The following is a 17,288-nucleotide window of genomic DNA, read 5'->3' on the forward strand; positions in this document are numbered from 1 at the left end:
ACAATGTTCTCCTGGTTCTGCTCACTTCACTCAGCATCAGACCATACAAGTCTTTCCAGGTTTTTCTGCAGTCCATCTGCTCCTCATTTCTTATATCACAATAGTATTCTATTGCATTCATATAACACAACTTGTTCAGCCATTGCCCAATTGATGGGCATCCTCTCAATTTTCAATTCTTTGCCACCACAAAAAGAGCTGCTATAAATATTTTTGTAAGTGGGTCCTTTTCCCATTTGTATGATCTCTTTGGGATATAGCCCCAGAAGTGCTATTGCTAGGTCAAAGGGTATGCACATTTTTATAGCCCTTTGGGCGTAGTTCTAAATTGCTGTCCAAAATGGTTGGATCATTTCCCAACTCCACCAACAATGCAGTAGTGTTCCAATTTTCCCATATCTTCTCCAACATTTATCATTTTCCCATTTTTTCATGTTGGCCAGTCTGATAGGTGTGATGTGGTACTGCAGAGCTGTTTTGATTTGCATTTCTCTAATCAATGGTGATTTAGAACATTTTTTCATATGATTATAGATGGCTTTAATTTCTTCATCTGAAAACTGCCTGTTCATACCCTTTGACCATTTATCAATTGGGGGATGACTTGTATTCTTATAAATTTGACTTAATTCTCTATATATTTTAGAAATGAGTCCCTTATCAGGAGACTGATTATAAAAATTCTTTCCCAATTTTCTATTTCCGTCTAATCTTGGTTGCATTGGCTTTGTTTCTGCAAAAACTTTTTAATTTAAAGTAATCAAAGTTATCCATTTTGCATTTCATAATGTTCTCAATCTCCTGTTTGGTCATGAATTCTTCTGTTCTCCATAAATCTCAGAGGTAAAATATTCCTTGTTCTTCCAGTTTGCTTGTAGTATCAGACTTTATGTCTAAATCATGAATTCATTTTGACTTTATTTTGGTATATGGTGTGAGATTTTGATCTGTGCCTAGTTTCTGACATAATCTTTTCCTGTTTTCCCAGCAGTTTTTGTCAAAGAGTGAGTAGAACACAGCATTCTTTACTGGCTAAAGTGCTAAGCTATCAAGTCCAAAACCAGTGATTATTTGGTTTTCTGACATAGACTTATTGACAATCTTGGGCAACTCACTAGGCATACGATGGACACTGAAATGTTGCTAACCAGCTACATATAAAGCTACCTGCTATTTTATCCAGGTCCAATACTTATTATGGTGATAAGGAAATAAAGAACTTTTTACCTTTTTTTTTCATTCTGAATGAGCTTGTGATTTCCTTAGGATGGTAAACACCACTTCTCTGCCTCTTGAAAATGCTTAAAGGTGGTAAGATAATATTTAAAAGATACCATGTATAATACCATTCAACTAATGAGCTTAAAGGAGGAGCTTTTTAATTAATTTATTTATTTTTAGTTTTAAACATTCACTTGCATAAGATTTTGAGTTCCAAATTTTCTCCCCATCTCATCCCTCCCCCACCCCAAAATGGCATGCATTCTGAATACCTCTAATCTGCCCTCCCTTCTATCTCTCCCCGCCTTCTCTCATCCCCCTCCCCTTCAATTTTCCTGTAGGGCAGGATAGATTTCTATACCCCATTCCCTGTATATCTTATTTCCCAGTTGCATGTGAAAATGATTTTTTTATCTTTTGTTTTAAAATTTTGGGGTTCCAGATTTTCTCACTTCCTCCCTTCCCACCCACCCTCATTGAGAAGGCAAGCAACTCAATACAGATTATACATGTAGTCATGCAAAACACCTCCAGAGTAGTTATGTTGTTAAAAACTAAATATATTTCCCTTCATTCTACTGAAAAGGATATCATACATTTCCCTTCATTCTACCTGGCCCCCCATTTATTCTATTCTCTCTTTTGACCCTGTCCTTCTCTAGAAGTGTTTGCTTCTGATTACCCCCTCCCCTAATCTGCCCTCCCCTCTATCATCCTCCTGCTCTCTTGTCCTCTCCACCTCCTATTTTCTGTAGGGTAAGATAGATTTCCATACCCAATTGAGTGTATATGTTATTCTGTTCTTAAGCCAAATCTGATGAGAATAAGATTCACTCATTCCCTCTCACCATCCCCCCATTTCCCCTGCACTGTAAAAGCCTTTTCTTGTCTGTTTTATGTGAGATAATTTACCCCATTCTACCTCTCCCTTTCTCCTTCTCCCAGTATAATCCTTTCTCATCCCTTAATTTTATTTTCCAGACATCACCCCTTCATCTTCAACTCCCCCGTGCCCTCTATTTATCTATCTATCTATCTATCTATCTATCTATCTATCTATCTATCTATCTATCTACACATACATATAATTTTTCCGTCCAACTACTCTAATACTGACAAAGGTCTCATGAGTTACAAATATCATCTGTCCATGCAGAATGTAAACAGTTCAACCTTAATAATTATTATTATTTCTCTTTCCTGTTTACCTCTTCATGTTTCTCTTTAGTCTTGTATCTGAAAATCAAATTTTCTGTTCAGCTCTGGTCTTTTCATAAAGGATGCTTGAGCCCCAAACCCCTACAAATACCTATAAAAATGGCTCTAAACAAATTCTAAAGCAGCAGAACCTGCAAAAAGATAGAGTGAAACAAATTACAAGGCCAAGACAGTCTGCATGTTTGATCAGAAAGGTATATTGCACCAGGGGGAGAAAGGAGCGCAATTCAACATGGGTGCACAGGCCGAAGTGACCCTGGAGCAGGCCAAAGAGACCCTGGAGCAGGCATCAGAGGACTGAATCACAGGCAGCTGTGGTGGTTCCCAGACTTCTCAACCCACGAATGCCTAAGACAACTTAGAAGGTCAGTGGGAAAAGTCTGTTTCTATGGTGGTGAGAGAGAAGCCCAGGGTCCCAGCCCCATTCCTTGGGGCAGCTGCTGCTTCCTGAGCTTCTGGCCCATAGACTGAGGGGGAATCCAGTGGCTGATCAGAGAGGGATTGCAGGGATCTGTTTGCTGGTGCAGGACTCTCTTGCTTTGCTCGTGCTTGTATCTGGGTCACAGTTCTGGGTGGCAGTCCTGGGGTGAGAAGGAGTACTGGCATGGTGGAGCTTGTAGTGGCTGTGGAGAGGAAACCCTCCTCACAGTTCCAAGACAGAAAAGAGTGCTCATAGCCCAGAGCACAGGCCAGGAAAGGAGTAAAAACCTCGCCCTTGATCATAGCACCTTGGAAGAACTGAAAATTTTTGGGTCCCTAGAAGTATCTTTGAAAACAGCTGCACAAAACACCCGAATCTTTGGACAGTACATTCTCCACCCTGGAAACAGACTCCTACCTTAACAAAGAGTCTATAACTCAAGTAATTGGCTGAGATCATGAGCAAGCAGCACAAAAAGAGTCAGACTATATTATCTTACTTTGATGACAAAGAAGATCAAAACATGCAACCAGAAGAAGAAAATGAAGTCAAAGTTCCTACATCCAAAGCCTCCAAGAAAAATATGAATTGGTCCCAGACCATGGAAGAGCTCAAAAAGGATTTTGAGGAGCAAGTAAGAGAAGTAGAGGAAAAACTGAGAGTGATGCTAAAGGAGACCCAAAAAATACTGAAGAAAATAACACCTTAAAAAATAGCCTAACCCAAATGGCAAAAGAGGTCCAAAAAGCCAATGAGGAGAAGAATGCCCTAAAAAGCAAAACTGATCAAATGGAAAAGGAAGTCCAAAAGCTTACTGAAGAAAATACTTCCTTAAAAATTAGAATGAAAAAATTCGAAACTAGGGACAATTTGAGAAATCAAGGCACTGTAACACTAATCCAAAGGAATGAAAAAATAGAAGAGAATATGAAATATCTCATTGGAAAAACAACTGACCTGGAAAATAGATACAGGAGAGAGAACTTAAAAATCATTGGTCTATCTTAAAGCCATGATCAAAAAAAGAGCCTAGACATCATCTTTCAAGAACTTATCAAGGAAAACTGCCCTGCTATTTTAGAATCAGAGAGCAAAATAGAAATTGAAAGAATCCACCAATCACCTCCCGAAAGATATCTCCAAAGGAAAACTCTTAGGAATGTTGTAGCCAAATTCCAGAATTCCCAGGTCAAGGAGAATATGTTGCAAGCAGCCAGAAGGAAACAATTCAAGTACTGTGGAAACACAATCAGGATAACGCAAGATTTAGCAGCTTCTACATTAAGGGTCTGGAGGGCATGGAGTATGATATTCAGGAGGGCAAAGGAGTTAGGACTGCAACCAAGAATCACCTACCCAGAAAAACTGAGTATAATCCTCCAGGAAAAAATGGCCCTTCAATGAAATAAGGGACTTTTAAGCATTCCTGTGTAAAAGACCAGAGCTGAACAGAAAATTTGACCTTCAAATACAAGATTCAAGTGAAACATGGAAGAAGTAAACAGGAAAGAGAAATCATAAGAGACTTATTAAGGCTGAACTGTTTACTTTCCTGCAGGGAAAGATGATATTTGCAACTCATGAGTCCTTTGTCAGTATTAGGGTAGTGGGAGGGAAAAAAAACTTACATGTATGTATAGATAGAAAGATAGATGGATAGAGAGATAGATAGGTGGATAGAGATAGATAGATAGAGGGCACAGGGTGAGTTGAAGATGAAGGGGTGATGTCTGGAAAATAAAATTAAGGGGTGAGAGAGGATTATACTGGGAGAAGGAGAAAGGGAGAAGTAGAAGGAGGTAAACTATTTCACATGAAATAGACAAGAAAAGGCTTTTACAGTGCAGGGGAAATGGGGGAAGGTGAGAGGGAATGAGTGAATCTTATTCTCATCAGATTTGGCTTAAGGAGGGAATAACATACACAACGGGGCATGGAAATCTATCTTACCCTACAGGAAAATAAGGGGGGAAGGGGACAAGAGAGCAGGGGGTTGATAGGGCAGATTGAGGGAGGGGATAATCAAAAGTAAACACTTCTGAGGAGGGACAGGGTCAAAAGAGAGAATAGAATAAATTGGGGGTAGGATAGGATGAAGGGAAATATACTTAGTTTTTCACAGTAGGACTACTATGGAAGTGTTTTGCATGACTACACATCTATAACCTGTACCGAGATGCTTGCGTTTTAAATGAGGGTGGGTGGGGAGGGAGGAAGGGAGAAAATTTGTAACCCAGAGTTTTAAAAACACATGTTAAAAATAAAAAAATTAAAAATTGAAAAAAAAAGAATACTTGAAAGTCCTCCATTTCACTGAATGACCATTTTTTTCCCTGAAGTTTCCCCTCAGTTTTGCTGGATAGGTGATTCTTGGTTGTAATCCAATCTCCTTTGCCCTCTGGAATATTATATTCCAAGCCCTGTGGTCCCTTAATGTTGAATCTGCTAAATCTCGTGTTTTCCTGATTGTGTTTCCACAGAACTTGAATTGTTTCTTTCTGGCTGCTTGCAATATTTTCTCCTTGACCTGGGAACTCTGGAATTAGACTACAACATTCCTAAGAGTTTTCCTTTGGGGATCTCTTTCAGGAGGTGATTGGTGGATTCTTTCAATCTCTATTTTGCTCTCTGGTTCTAAAATATCAGGGTAGTTTTCCTTGATAACATCTTGAAAGATGATGTCTAGGCTCTTTTTTTGATCATGGTTTTCAGATAGTCCAATAATTTTTAAATTCTCTCTCCTGGATCTATTTTTCAGGTCAGTTGTTTATCCAATGAGATATTTCACATCATTTTCTATTTTTTCATTCTTTAAATTTGTTATACAGTGTCTTGATTTCTCATAAAGTCACTAGCTTCCAACTGATCCATCTCATTTTTAAATAAGTAGTTTATTCAGTAAGCCTTTGGACTTCCTTTTCCATTTGGTCAATTTTGCTTTTTAAGGTGTTCTTCTCCTCATTGACTTTTTGGACCTCTTTTGCCATTTGGGTCAGGCTATTTTTTAAGGTGTTATTTTCTTCAGTATTTTTTTAGGTCTCCTTTAGCAAGCTGTTGACTTGTTTTTCATGATTTTTTTTGCATCACTCTGTTTTTCCTCTACTCTTACTTGCTTCTCAAAATCCTTTTTGAGCTCTTCCATGGCTTGGGACCAATTCATATTTTTCTTGGAGGCTTTGGATGTAGGAGCTTTGGCTGTATTGTCTTCTTCTGGTTGTATGTTTTGATCTTTGTTACCAAAGAAAGATTCTATGGTCTGATTCTTTTTACGCTGTTTGCTCATGATCCCGGCCAATTACTTGAATTATAAACTCTTTGTTAAGGTTGGAGTCTGCTTCCAGTGTGGAGAATGTACTGTCCCAAGATTCAGGGGTTTTGTGCAGCTGTTTTCAAAGATACTTCTAGGGACCCAAAAATTTTCAGTTCTTCCAAGGTGCTATGATCAAGGGCGAGGTGTTTACTCCTTTCCTGGCCTGTGATCTAGTCTGTGAGTGACCACAAGCACTCTTTTCTGTCTTGCAACTGTGAGGAGGATTTTCTCTCCACCACCATTCCAAGCTCCACCATGCCAGTACTCCTTCTCACCCCAGGACTGCCACCCAGTACTGTGAACTAGATCCAAGCATGGGCAACGCAAGAGAATTCTGTACCAGCAAAGATATCCCTGTAATCCCCTTCTGATCAGTCACTGGATTCCCCCTCAATCTGTGGGCCAGAAGCTCTGGAGGCAGCCACCACCCAGGGACCATCTTGGGGAATGGGGCTGGGACCCCATGTTTTTCTCTCACCACAAACATAGACTTTTCCTACTGACCTTCTAAGTTGTCTTTAGCATTCATGGGTTGAGAAGTCTGGAATCTGACACAGCTGCCTGTGATTCAGTCCTCTGAGGCCTGTTCCAGGTTTGCTGGGGCCTGCCACACCCTTGTCAAATTGCATTCCTCTCTCAGCCTCGTATGATATACCTTTCTGATCAACCATCCAGGTTGTCTTGGGCTGGAAATTTGTTTCGCCCTGTCTTTTTGTGGGTTCTGTTGCTTTAGAATTTGTTTAGAGCCATTTTTTTACAGGTATTTGGATGGGTTTGGGGGAGAGCTCAAGCAAGTCACTGCTTTTACTCTGCCATCTTGGCTCTGCCCCTTGAGGAGCTTTTTCTAGTGTGGCCTGCTAGGTCAAATAAGCATTAGCAAATATAAGTAATAACCTTTGAAATTTATATCTAATTATTTACTACTGGATATGATGAAGTTTAAAATTATACACCCATTTACACCAGGAAAATCTTGATTTCCAATAGCCATGGTAAAATAATTTGCTAATCTTAGAGTCAGCTGTAAAAGTATCACACTTGTACAGTAATGTATTGGGCTTATAGGAATATATAGGCCACATAAAAGTAGTCATTGTATCTTTTAATGAAAAGAAAAAACAACATAAATGTAAGATTCTGGCTGAGATGAAATTTTATAAAATATTGGTACTACTGTGTGGATGTGAAATTACTCCCTTATGCAAACCTCTTCAATTCTTATAAATTTCATTTCCAGGAAGGTTAAATCTATAATTAGAATTCTGTGATAAATATCAGAATAGGGATTATCAAGAATGAGGTAAATTTGCTGATAATACATATATATTCATGAAAACTTGTTTTCACTGGAATAAAGAAGAAAAATGAAAGTGACAGAATCTCTAAGCAACTGCTGGAAAATCAAAGCTAAAGTGAGGCACTTGTGAGTGAGATAGCAGGAGTTATGCTGCTAGGACAATCAGTTATCACCCAAAGAGGTATAGTAGCCCCTTGGGTTTAGGGGGCTAGAGATGAGGGGCAAACATCAACAATAGAAAAGAGATATGTCAGATTTTTGTGCAATATAAAGCTCTGATGATACCATTTTAGTGATTATTAGAATCTGTGAATCACATCTAAAAATAATAACTTGCACAAAGCTAATCTGGGTTACCTGGGCATGCAGAGCAATAAACCCTATAAATAATACATCAGTTTTTTTTATTTTATTTTTATTTTGTTTATGTTTTTCTTCCCCAGCAAACTTCTAGAGATATAATTATGTTACATGAGTAGTGGTCCAGAGAAGCTGAATTCTGAGATGTACCAACATTCAGAATGATCTTTTTTCTCAATCGTTTGTTTCTTGAACCACAAAAGTACTTAATATATCTGGTTGTCCACCACAAAAAATAAATCTAAATATGAAGATAGAGATTTACACCTAATGAGAAGATACACTTAATAAGAGGATCTGAAAGACTGTCTCTACCTTGAAAACTACAAGGAAAATTCAAAATAAAGCATTCAGTCAACTGGGGATAATGAAATAAACATATGACAAATGTTTTCATAGAATTACTATCTCTATATCTGAAAGGAATCCACACTACAACATATAAAAATGGACATCAAGTCACTACTTGAGGACCTCTAAGGAAGAACTCACCATCTCTAGAGGTAGCCTTTTTGACATTTGGATAGCTCTAATTATGAGGATTTTTTCCCTGACATTAAGCCTATATTCTTCTCTTTGCAACTTTTACCCACTGATCCTCATTATATCCTCTGGGTCCAAAAGAACATGTCTAAACCCTCTTCCACATAACTGTCCTTCAAATACTTGAACAGAGCTTATCATGTATCTCCCAGTCTTTTCCAGTCTAATCACCCCCCAAGTTCCTCAAATCAGTTCTGAGATCAGAACACATAATAAAATTCAATCACTATCAATCAATCATTATTGGTTGATTATTCAGTCAACAATCACTTATTAAGCACATTATATTTTCTAGGCCTTAAGTATAAAAATAAGAGGATGAAACAGACTCTGCTCTCAAAATGTTTACATGTTATTAGGGTAAACAACTATACATAAGTAGATACAGAATAAATACAAAATACATAAAATATAGTTAAATAGAAGAAAGCAGAAGGGAGGAGATGATCAGAGAGAGGGAATCAGGAAAGTTTTTTTTTTAAAGTTTTATCTTTTAAGTTTAACCTTAAGACTACACACACACACACACACACACACACATCAAAGCCCTGATTTGTAGTGATTAATGATTTCTGAGATGCAAACATTCACACTGAAATTTTATGAATGGATTCTAGCAAACTGGTTAGATCTGGTTCCACACACCCCTAAATTTCAGCCTTGCATTCTACTTTGCAGGAATTATGTAACTTGCTCTCCATTCCTTACACATTTCCTTCATTCCCTGATAGGTAGTTGGTAGAAGGATATTTTATCTATCTCTATAAAGAGATGTATTAAAAAAATTTAAAAAGAGGTATATAGGGTATTCAAGGAGGACTAACATGTCTGGTGAGGACCTGCCAAGCCCTTTTAAGGGCTGCTCATCCATTTTTGGTATTCACCTTCACCTGAATCTCACCTGTGGTTCCAAAAAGCTATAACCTGTACAGCAGCCACACTCCAGTAACAAACATTCTAGCAAATAGGTTGACCAACAGGCCTCAAACCCATAGGTAAGTTTAGAGGATGTCTACTCAAAACATGTGAAGAATTTCCCTAGTAGAATGGGTGGATGAGAACAATTTGGTCCAATAGTCATGAAGGTGACTGAAGCAGGAGCTGTGGAGTGCTTGGAGCTTGGTCAGGTAACAAAATCACCAAGGTCATCCACTGAATCCTGAGCCACCACTACTCATTCTGACTTTTGTCTTACCATTAAACTTCAAGGACTCAGGAAGAGAGAGTAAGGATGATGACTTTGCACAACTCTGCCTGACTTAAATCCAATTCACAACATATCACCTGTGATGTCATTGATTTTCAAAAATGAAGGATGAACCACAAGAACATTCCTTCACCTCATTTGTTGACTATAAGCTTTTGCTCTGACCATCCCCCATGGTTCAAATGCATTCCCGCCTTACTTCTGCATTATAAAATCCCTCTCTTCCTTCAAGATACCTCTGGCACCTGAACACCATCCTAAGCAAGATCTTTCCTGATCCCCTTGCTCTACTAAGGGCCAAGTAGGGAAGGGTTTTAATAGACAAAAAAAGAAAAGTTTACATTTAAACCTAGGGTAAATAGGGAACAGTTGAAGTTTATTGAGTAGGGTGAGATTTGTGCTTAAGGAAAATTACTTTGCCATCTGAGACTTAAAACAAGGAGACCACTTAGGAGGCCAATGTAATAATCTAAGTTACAGGACATAAGGGCCATGATGAATTCAGACATTTACTAATTTGGGCAAGTTAATTAACATTTTACTTTTTTTTCAGTTTTGTCATCTGCAAAATGGTAGTAATAATAGCACCTTTCTGCCAGGATTGTCATGAGGTTCAAACAAAATCATATTTGTAAAGTGCTTAAAATAGTTACCAGGGCATTGTAGATTCTATACAAATGCTAGCTATTATTAGTATTAGTAGGAGTAGCAACAATAATCTGAGAGGGGAAACCATGTAGCAACATTCTACTTAATTCTTTGGTAGAGCAAGGCTCAGAGGTAGAATGGGGAGGAAGGAAATTTTTTATCTGCTGGGTTTTTTAACTTTTCTGGTGATTTCTTAGGTGATTTTCAGCTGGACAGGATTACTTTGGTGCACACCTCAGGGAAAAGTTGACATATTATTACTCTTTCTTTTTTTATTAATTTATTTATTTTTGGTTTTCACCATTCACTTCTACAAGATTTTGAGTTGCAAATTTTCTCCCCATCTCCCCCTTCCCCCTACCCCAAGATGGCATGCATTCTCAATACCCCTTCCCCTAATCTGCCCTCCCTTCTATTACCCTCCCCCCTTCTCTTACCCACTTTCTCTTCTATTTTCCTGTAGGGCAGGACAGATTTCTATACCTCTATGCCTATGTACCTTATTTCCCAGTTGCATGTGAAAACAATTTTTAACATTTGTTTTAAAACTTTGGGTTCCAAATTTTGTCCCTTCCTCCCTCTCTACCCATCATCATTGAGGAGGCAAGCAATTCTGTACATGTTATATATGTGTAGTCATGCAAAACATTTCCATAGTAGTCAATGTTGTGAAAAATTAAATATATTTCCCTTCATCCTATCCCGCCCCCCATTTATTCTATTTTCTTTTCACCCTGTCCCTGCTCAGAAGTGTTTGTTTCTGGTTACCCCATCACCAATCTGTCCTCCTTTCTATCATACCCTCGCTCTCTTATACCCTTTCCCCCTATTTTCTTACAAGGCAAAATAGATTTCCATACCCAATTGAGTGTGTATGTTATTCCCTCCTTAAGCCAATTCCGATGAGAATAAGATTCACTCATTCCCTTTCACCTTCCCCCACTTCCTCTCCATTGCACAATCTTTTTCTTGTTTGTTTTATGTGAGATAATTTACCCCATTGTACCTCTCCCTTTCTCCTCCCAGTATAATCCTCTCACCTCTTAATTTTATTTTCTAGATATCATCCCTTCATCTTCAACTGATCCTGTGCCTTCTATCTATCTATCTATCTATCTATCTATCTATCTATCTATCTATATATATATATATATGCACACATATAATTTTTTTCCTTCCAACTACCCTAATACTGACAAATGTCTGATGAGTTATAAACATCATCTTTCCATGTAGGAATGTAAACAGTTCAACTTTAATAAGTCTCTTATGATTTCTCTTTCCTGTTTATCTTTTCATGCTTCTCTTTAGTCTTGCATTTCAAAGTCAAATTTTCTGTTCAGCTCTGGTCTTTTCATCATGAATGCTTGAAAGTCCTCTATTTCACCAAATGTCCATTTTTCCCCCTGAAGGATTATACTCAGTTTTGCTGGGTAGATGATTCTTGGTTGTCATCCTATGTCCTTTGACCTTCAGAATATTATATTCCAAACCCTCTGGACCCTTAATATAGAAGCTGCTAAATCTTGTGTTATCCTAATTGTGTTTCCACAATACTTGAATTGTTTCTTTCTGACTGCTTGCAATATTTCCTCCTTGATGTGGGTACTCTAGAATTTGGCTATAATATTCCTAGGAGTTTTTGTTTGGGGATCTCTTTCAGGAGATGATTGGTGGATTCTTTCCATTTCTATTTTACCCTCTGGTTCTAGAATATCAGGGCAGTTTTCCTTGATAATTTCTTCAAAGATGATGCCTAGGCTCCTTTTTTGATCACGGCTTTCAGGTAGTCAAATAATTTTTAAAATTATCTCTCCTGGATCTATTTTCTAGATCAGTTGTTTTTACAATGAGATATTTAACATTGTCTTCTATTTTTTCATTCTTTTGGGTTTTTTTTACAATATCTTGATTTCTTATGAAGTCATTAGCTTCCATTTGCTCCATTTTAATTTTTAAGGAAGTATTTTCTTCAGTGAGCTTTTGGACTTCCTTTTCCATTTTACCAATTCTGCTTTTTAAAACATTCTTCTTCTCATTGGCTTTTTGAACCTCTTTTGCAATTTAGGTTAGTCTGTTTCTTAAGGTATTATTTTCTTCAGTATTTTTTGGGTCTCCTTTAGCAAGCGGTTGACTAGATTTTTATGATTTTCTTACATCACTCTCATTTGTCTTCCCAGTTTTTCCTCTACTTCTCTTACTTGCTTCTCAAAATCCTTTTTGAGCTCTTCCATGGCCTGGGACCAATTCATATTTTTCTTGGAGGCTTTGGATGTAGGAGCTTTGATTGTTATCTTCTTCTGAGTGTATGTTTTGATCCTCTTTGTCACCAAAATTAGCTTCTATGGTCTCACTTTTTTGCACCATTTGATCATGATCCCAGACAATTATTTGAGTTATAAACTCTTTGTTAAGGTAGGAGTCTGCTTCCAGTGTAGAAAACATGCTGCCCCAAGCTTTGGAGGTTTTGTGCAGCTGTTTTCAGAGGTACTTCTAGGGACCTGAAAATTTTCAGTTCTTCCAAGGTGCTATGATCAAGGGCAAGGTGTTTGCTCCTTTCCTGGCCTGTGCTGTGGTCTATGAGTGACCACAGGCACTCTTTTCTACCTTGTAACTGTGAGGAGGACACCCTTTGCACCACCACTACAAGCTCCACTATGCCAGTGGTCCTCCTTGCTCCAGGGCCCCCACCCGAAGCTGTGATCCACATCCAATCACAGGCAAAGTAAAAGAATCTTGCCTCAGCACTGGCAAAAATATCCCTGCAATCCACCTCTGATCGGTCACTTGATTCTCCCTCCATCTGTGGGGCCAGAGCTCCAGAAGTAGCCACAGCCCCAGGGCTATGCTGGTACAGGGGCCAAACTGAGCTCTTCTCTCATCCTGGTCAGACAGATCTTTTCTACTCACCTTCTGGGTTGTCTGGTGTTTGTGGGTTGAGAAGTCTGGAAACTGTCACAGATCTCCTTGATTCAATCCCCTGAAGACAGCTCCATGTTCAATGAGGCCTGGTCTTTGCCTGTGCAGCTTCATGCCCCATACTGAACTATGCTCCTCTTCCAGCCCAACACAATAGGCCTTTCCAATCAACCATCTAGGTTGCCTTGGTCTGGAAATTTGTTTCACTCTGTCTTTTTGTGGGTTCTACTGCTCTAAAATTTGTTTAGAGCCATATTTACAGATATTTGGAGGGGATTGGGGGAGAGCTCAAGCATGCCACTGCTTTTACTCACCCATCCTGGCTCCACCCCTGATTAATACTCTTTCTGTAAAAAATATCTCTAAAAGTTTCAAGCAATGCCAACTAAGAAGATATTTTCTAATAAAATGGTCATAGTATTTATCTTTCACTGGGAGATACTGAGAACATAAAGAGCCTGGGTTTGATATTATAATTCTCATTAAGCACTGTGGTAGTTCACTTTCTTTGCACTCCTAGTCTTCCATTTTTTGTAGAGGTGGCAAATCAGGGCCATATTCTTTACACTATAACATTAAATATGCAGACAATACTTACATCCAAGTATGCTCCTTTCTGAGCTCTTCCTAAAATTCTCAGCACTCCATATCTTGGTTCAAACTATTCTCAAATTAGATTATCAGTGGGGCACTGGGAACATATAAATCAAAATGTCCCTTTTATATCAATTGCTTTTATGAGACCAAAATCACAAAATATTTAAAGATATTTAGAAGATATCTTTAGTCTATATGAGCTAGAAAAAGCTGCCTTACCTGCTGTGTACACCGCCCTATGCCACCTTCCATCACATACATGCATATAATTAACCATAGACTAAAAAGTTTTGTGTTTTGCTTTGAACACAATCACTTAATAGCTGAAGAATTGAGCTAATAATCTTTTATTTTGTTTGCTGATATAGGGATTTATTGGCAATCTGGGGTAACACAACTATGTTTTCTCATTCTAGAATGAAGAGCAGAGGCAACTGGTATATACTATAACAAATTGCCTATGTTCATATAAGGTTCCTTTCTAGTGTATTTTGATGTATATCTATATAGAAATGTAAAATATTAGTTGCTTTTATGTGGAATGGGTAACAAAACCTCAAAAGATATCTAAAAGCTACATGTGTATCTGGATTTTCCTGACTTGGGGAGAGGGGAAGGGTGTGATTGGCAGCTTGGTGTAGAATAGAGATGGCCTTAGAGCCAGAAAGACCTAGGTTCAAGTCCCACCTCTTATATATCATAGCTGTGTCACCATGGGCAAAACACTCAACTTCTTAGTATTTTTGGTAACCTTCTAATACAATACGTTACAGGGAAATTACTTGCTGATCTGCCTTGGAAGAGAAAGTTTCTACACTGGAAATTTCTCATGTAGATGAAATTATATGTATAGATCATAGATAGAGAAATAGATGAGAAAGATATATGAAATTTGGGAGTGACAGCTTATGAGGATGCTTTCTTAGATAACTCACATTCAATTTTGCTTTATAAAAATCTGAATCTATTTTATTTTGCAGTCAACATTTTGGAGGGGTGGGAGAAGGAGAGATGGATCCCACCAGCTCTTGACTGGAAGGAATATCCATCTGATTATTCTAAATGTACTTTCACTGACACTTCTGGAATGGTTCCATGTTCACTTTTTGCCAAAGTGACTTGGATAACCAAATCATTCCCTGATTCTAATATAGAGAGCTCTGTTTCCTGGTAATGATTCAAGGAAACACTGATTCCAATACCCTCAGAATTGCCGGCACTATTGTCAGCCCACAGAGTAGAATCTTTTGTCAGGATTAGTACTGGCAAGACTGATTACTAGATTGCATCTGCTCCCTAGCTTGAGCTTTTGGCCATTCTTTAATTAATTTTTTTCCCATAAACAAAAAAAAAGAGAGAGAGAGGTTCTAAGAAACAAGATGTTAGTCTCTAAATGCATGGATGGATGCTATGGGGGGTAGGCATTAGGGGAAAATAGGGAGGATTTTTGGAATGCTTCAAGATATTTGTGATGCCATCAATGTGAGGACAACATCTGCTGCCATAGATCACAATCTTTCTGTGTCTCAATAGATGAAGGTCTATGACTATCACTTGATGATGGCCAGCCTTGTGGTGATGAGCCTTTCAACACTGATCTAGGTTAAAGCAAGTTCAGACTCACAATTTATCTCAGAACCTGTAATCCAAGTTTTTAGAGTTTGGAAGGCCCTACCAGAACTTGCTTTTGTCTGCCATAGTCTTTGAGAAACCAAGGTAAGTGGTCCCCCATGATCATGCATTAAAGTAGTACTTTCAATGGGAATTAATGGTTAACTACTTTGGGTTAATGGAATTATTGTCATTTAATCTGTAGAGTAGAGATCTCTAATAGGTAACTTAAGAGCTATTTTCAAATACTTGCATATTTCTCCTGAAAAAAAAAAAAAGAATATGTCTAGGCACAAACAGTTCAGAGATGGTTAAAAAAAAATTTAACTGGCTTGAGAATCTGAAGCTCTGGGATCTGGGGGAAGAAACATTAGAGATAATTCTGTAATTCTTTGGAAAGATATTAATTAGTCAAGGTTTCTACCCTTCAGAATTTATCATTCAAGATATTTTCTTGTGCCAAAAATTCATGTTCTCATAAATAGAGAGCATTTGTATTTCCTCTATTCTAATTTTTCCTACAGGTTTAAAAATTATTTTTCTAACGATGGATGTGAAGAACACAAAGAAGTCTAGGAATACATTATCTGATGCAAAGTGAAATCAGCAGATCCAAAACAAAACAAAACAAAACAAAAACGTGTACCTAAAAGACTACAACAATGCAAATAGAACCTCAGCAGAATGTCAAAACAGAACGTAGTAAGATTACAAGGACCAAGCTTGAACTCGAAGCTGATTTATGGGAACACATCTTTCTCTCTTTGCAAAAGTGAGGGACTATGGGGGCAGAATAGTATATATAATATCAGACCCAATTAATGTGATGGTCAATTTTGCTGAACTGTTTTCCCTTTTCTGTCTTTTTATTCTTTGTTATAAGGGATAGAACTCCAGAAGAAGGGATATATGAAACATATCAGCATATGTAGGTTATATAAAAATAAAAATTTCAAAGCATTTTCAATAATAATAATAATAATATTTTCACTCTCTTCTCATGTCACTTCTATGTTATCATTTATGTGCTACTCATCAGTGAACTCAGGGTTCTATTCAAAAGAATCAGCTTTGATTTTTTTTAATCTCTTAGTGATCACATCAGCTCCCATAAGCCCAATTGCTCTCTCTCAACAAATGACTTTCATATCTTCATACCCAGATCTCATATCTCCCCTGTTCTTCTGTTCCCAAATAGGAACTGCCTGATACATACCTTCATCTGGATATCACATGGTTACCTCAAATTCACCATGTTACATCAGTTGCCAAATCTAATTATTTGTATCACACACAAAAAAGGGGCTTGCCCATGTCACTCCTCTGTCCAGTTTCAGTGGCTCCCCGTTACCTAAGATAACATATATACTCCTCTACCTGACATTTTGCAACTTGACTCCAAGATACCTTCCTAGTCTTATTTCATATTTCCTATGTATTCTACATTCCAGCCAAACTGTCCTAATTGTTTTTTCTCTACATAAAATATCCCATCTCCCACTTGTGTGTTTTTGCACAAGCCACTTACCATGCCTGGAATTTTCTCTTTTATCACCATCCCCACTGAGGATACCTAGCTCCTTTCAAGACCCCAGATCTTAGTGACTTAAAGTCGTTGAGGACACCTTATCCTCTCATAACTGATCTTAGCTTGAAACTCCTTGTTAATATTTTTAGCTAATCCTATCAGCATAAAAATTATTCTCCTCATTGGAGAAAACAGGTACAATGAAATTTGAAACATTTTATGTTTTCTTGGCCTAGTCCCATACTTTCTTTGATCTTTCTCTTGACCTCAACATAGGAAGAAAGGGATGAAGAAAATGAGAAAGAGAAGACAGAAGAGAAGAGAGAAGAGAAGAGAAGAGAAGAGAAGAGAAGAGAAGAGAAGAGAAGAGAAGAGAAGAGAAGAGAAGAGAAGAGAAGAGAAGAGAAG

Source organism: Vombatus ursinus, unplaced genomic scaffold (genome assembly GCF_900497805.2).
Source record: "Vombatus ursinus unplaced genomic scaffold, bare-nosed wombat genome assembly UNPS02014779.1, whole genome shotgun sequence".
NCBI lineage: Eukaryota > Metazoa > Chordata > Mammalia > Diprotodontia > Vombatidae > Vombatus > Vombatus ursinus.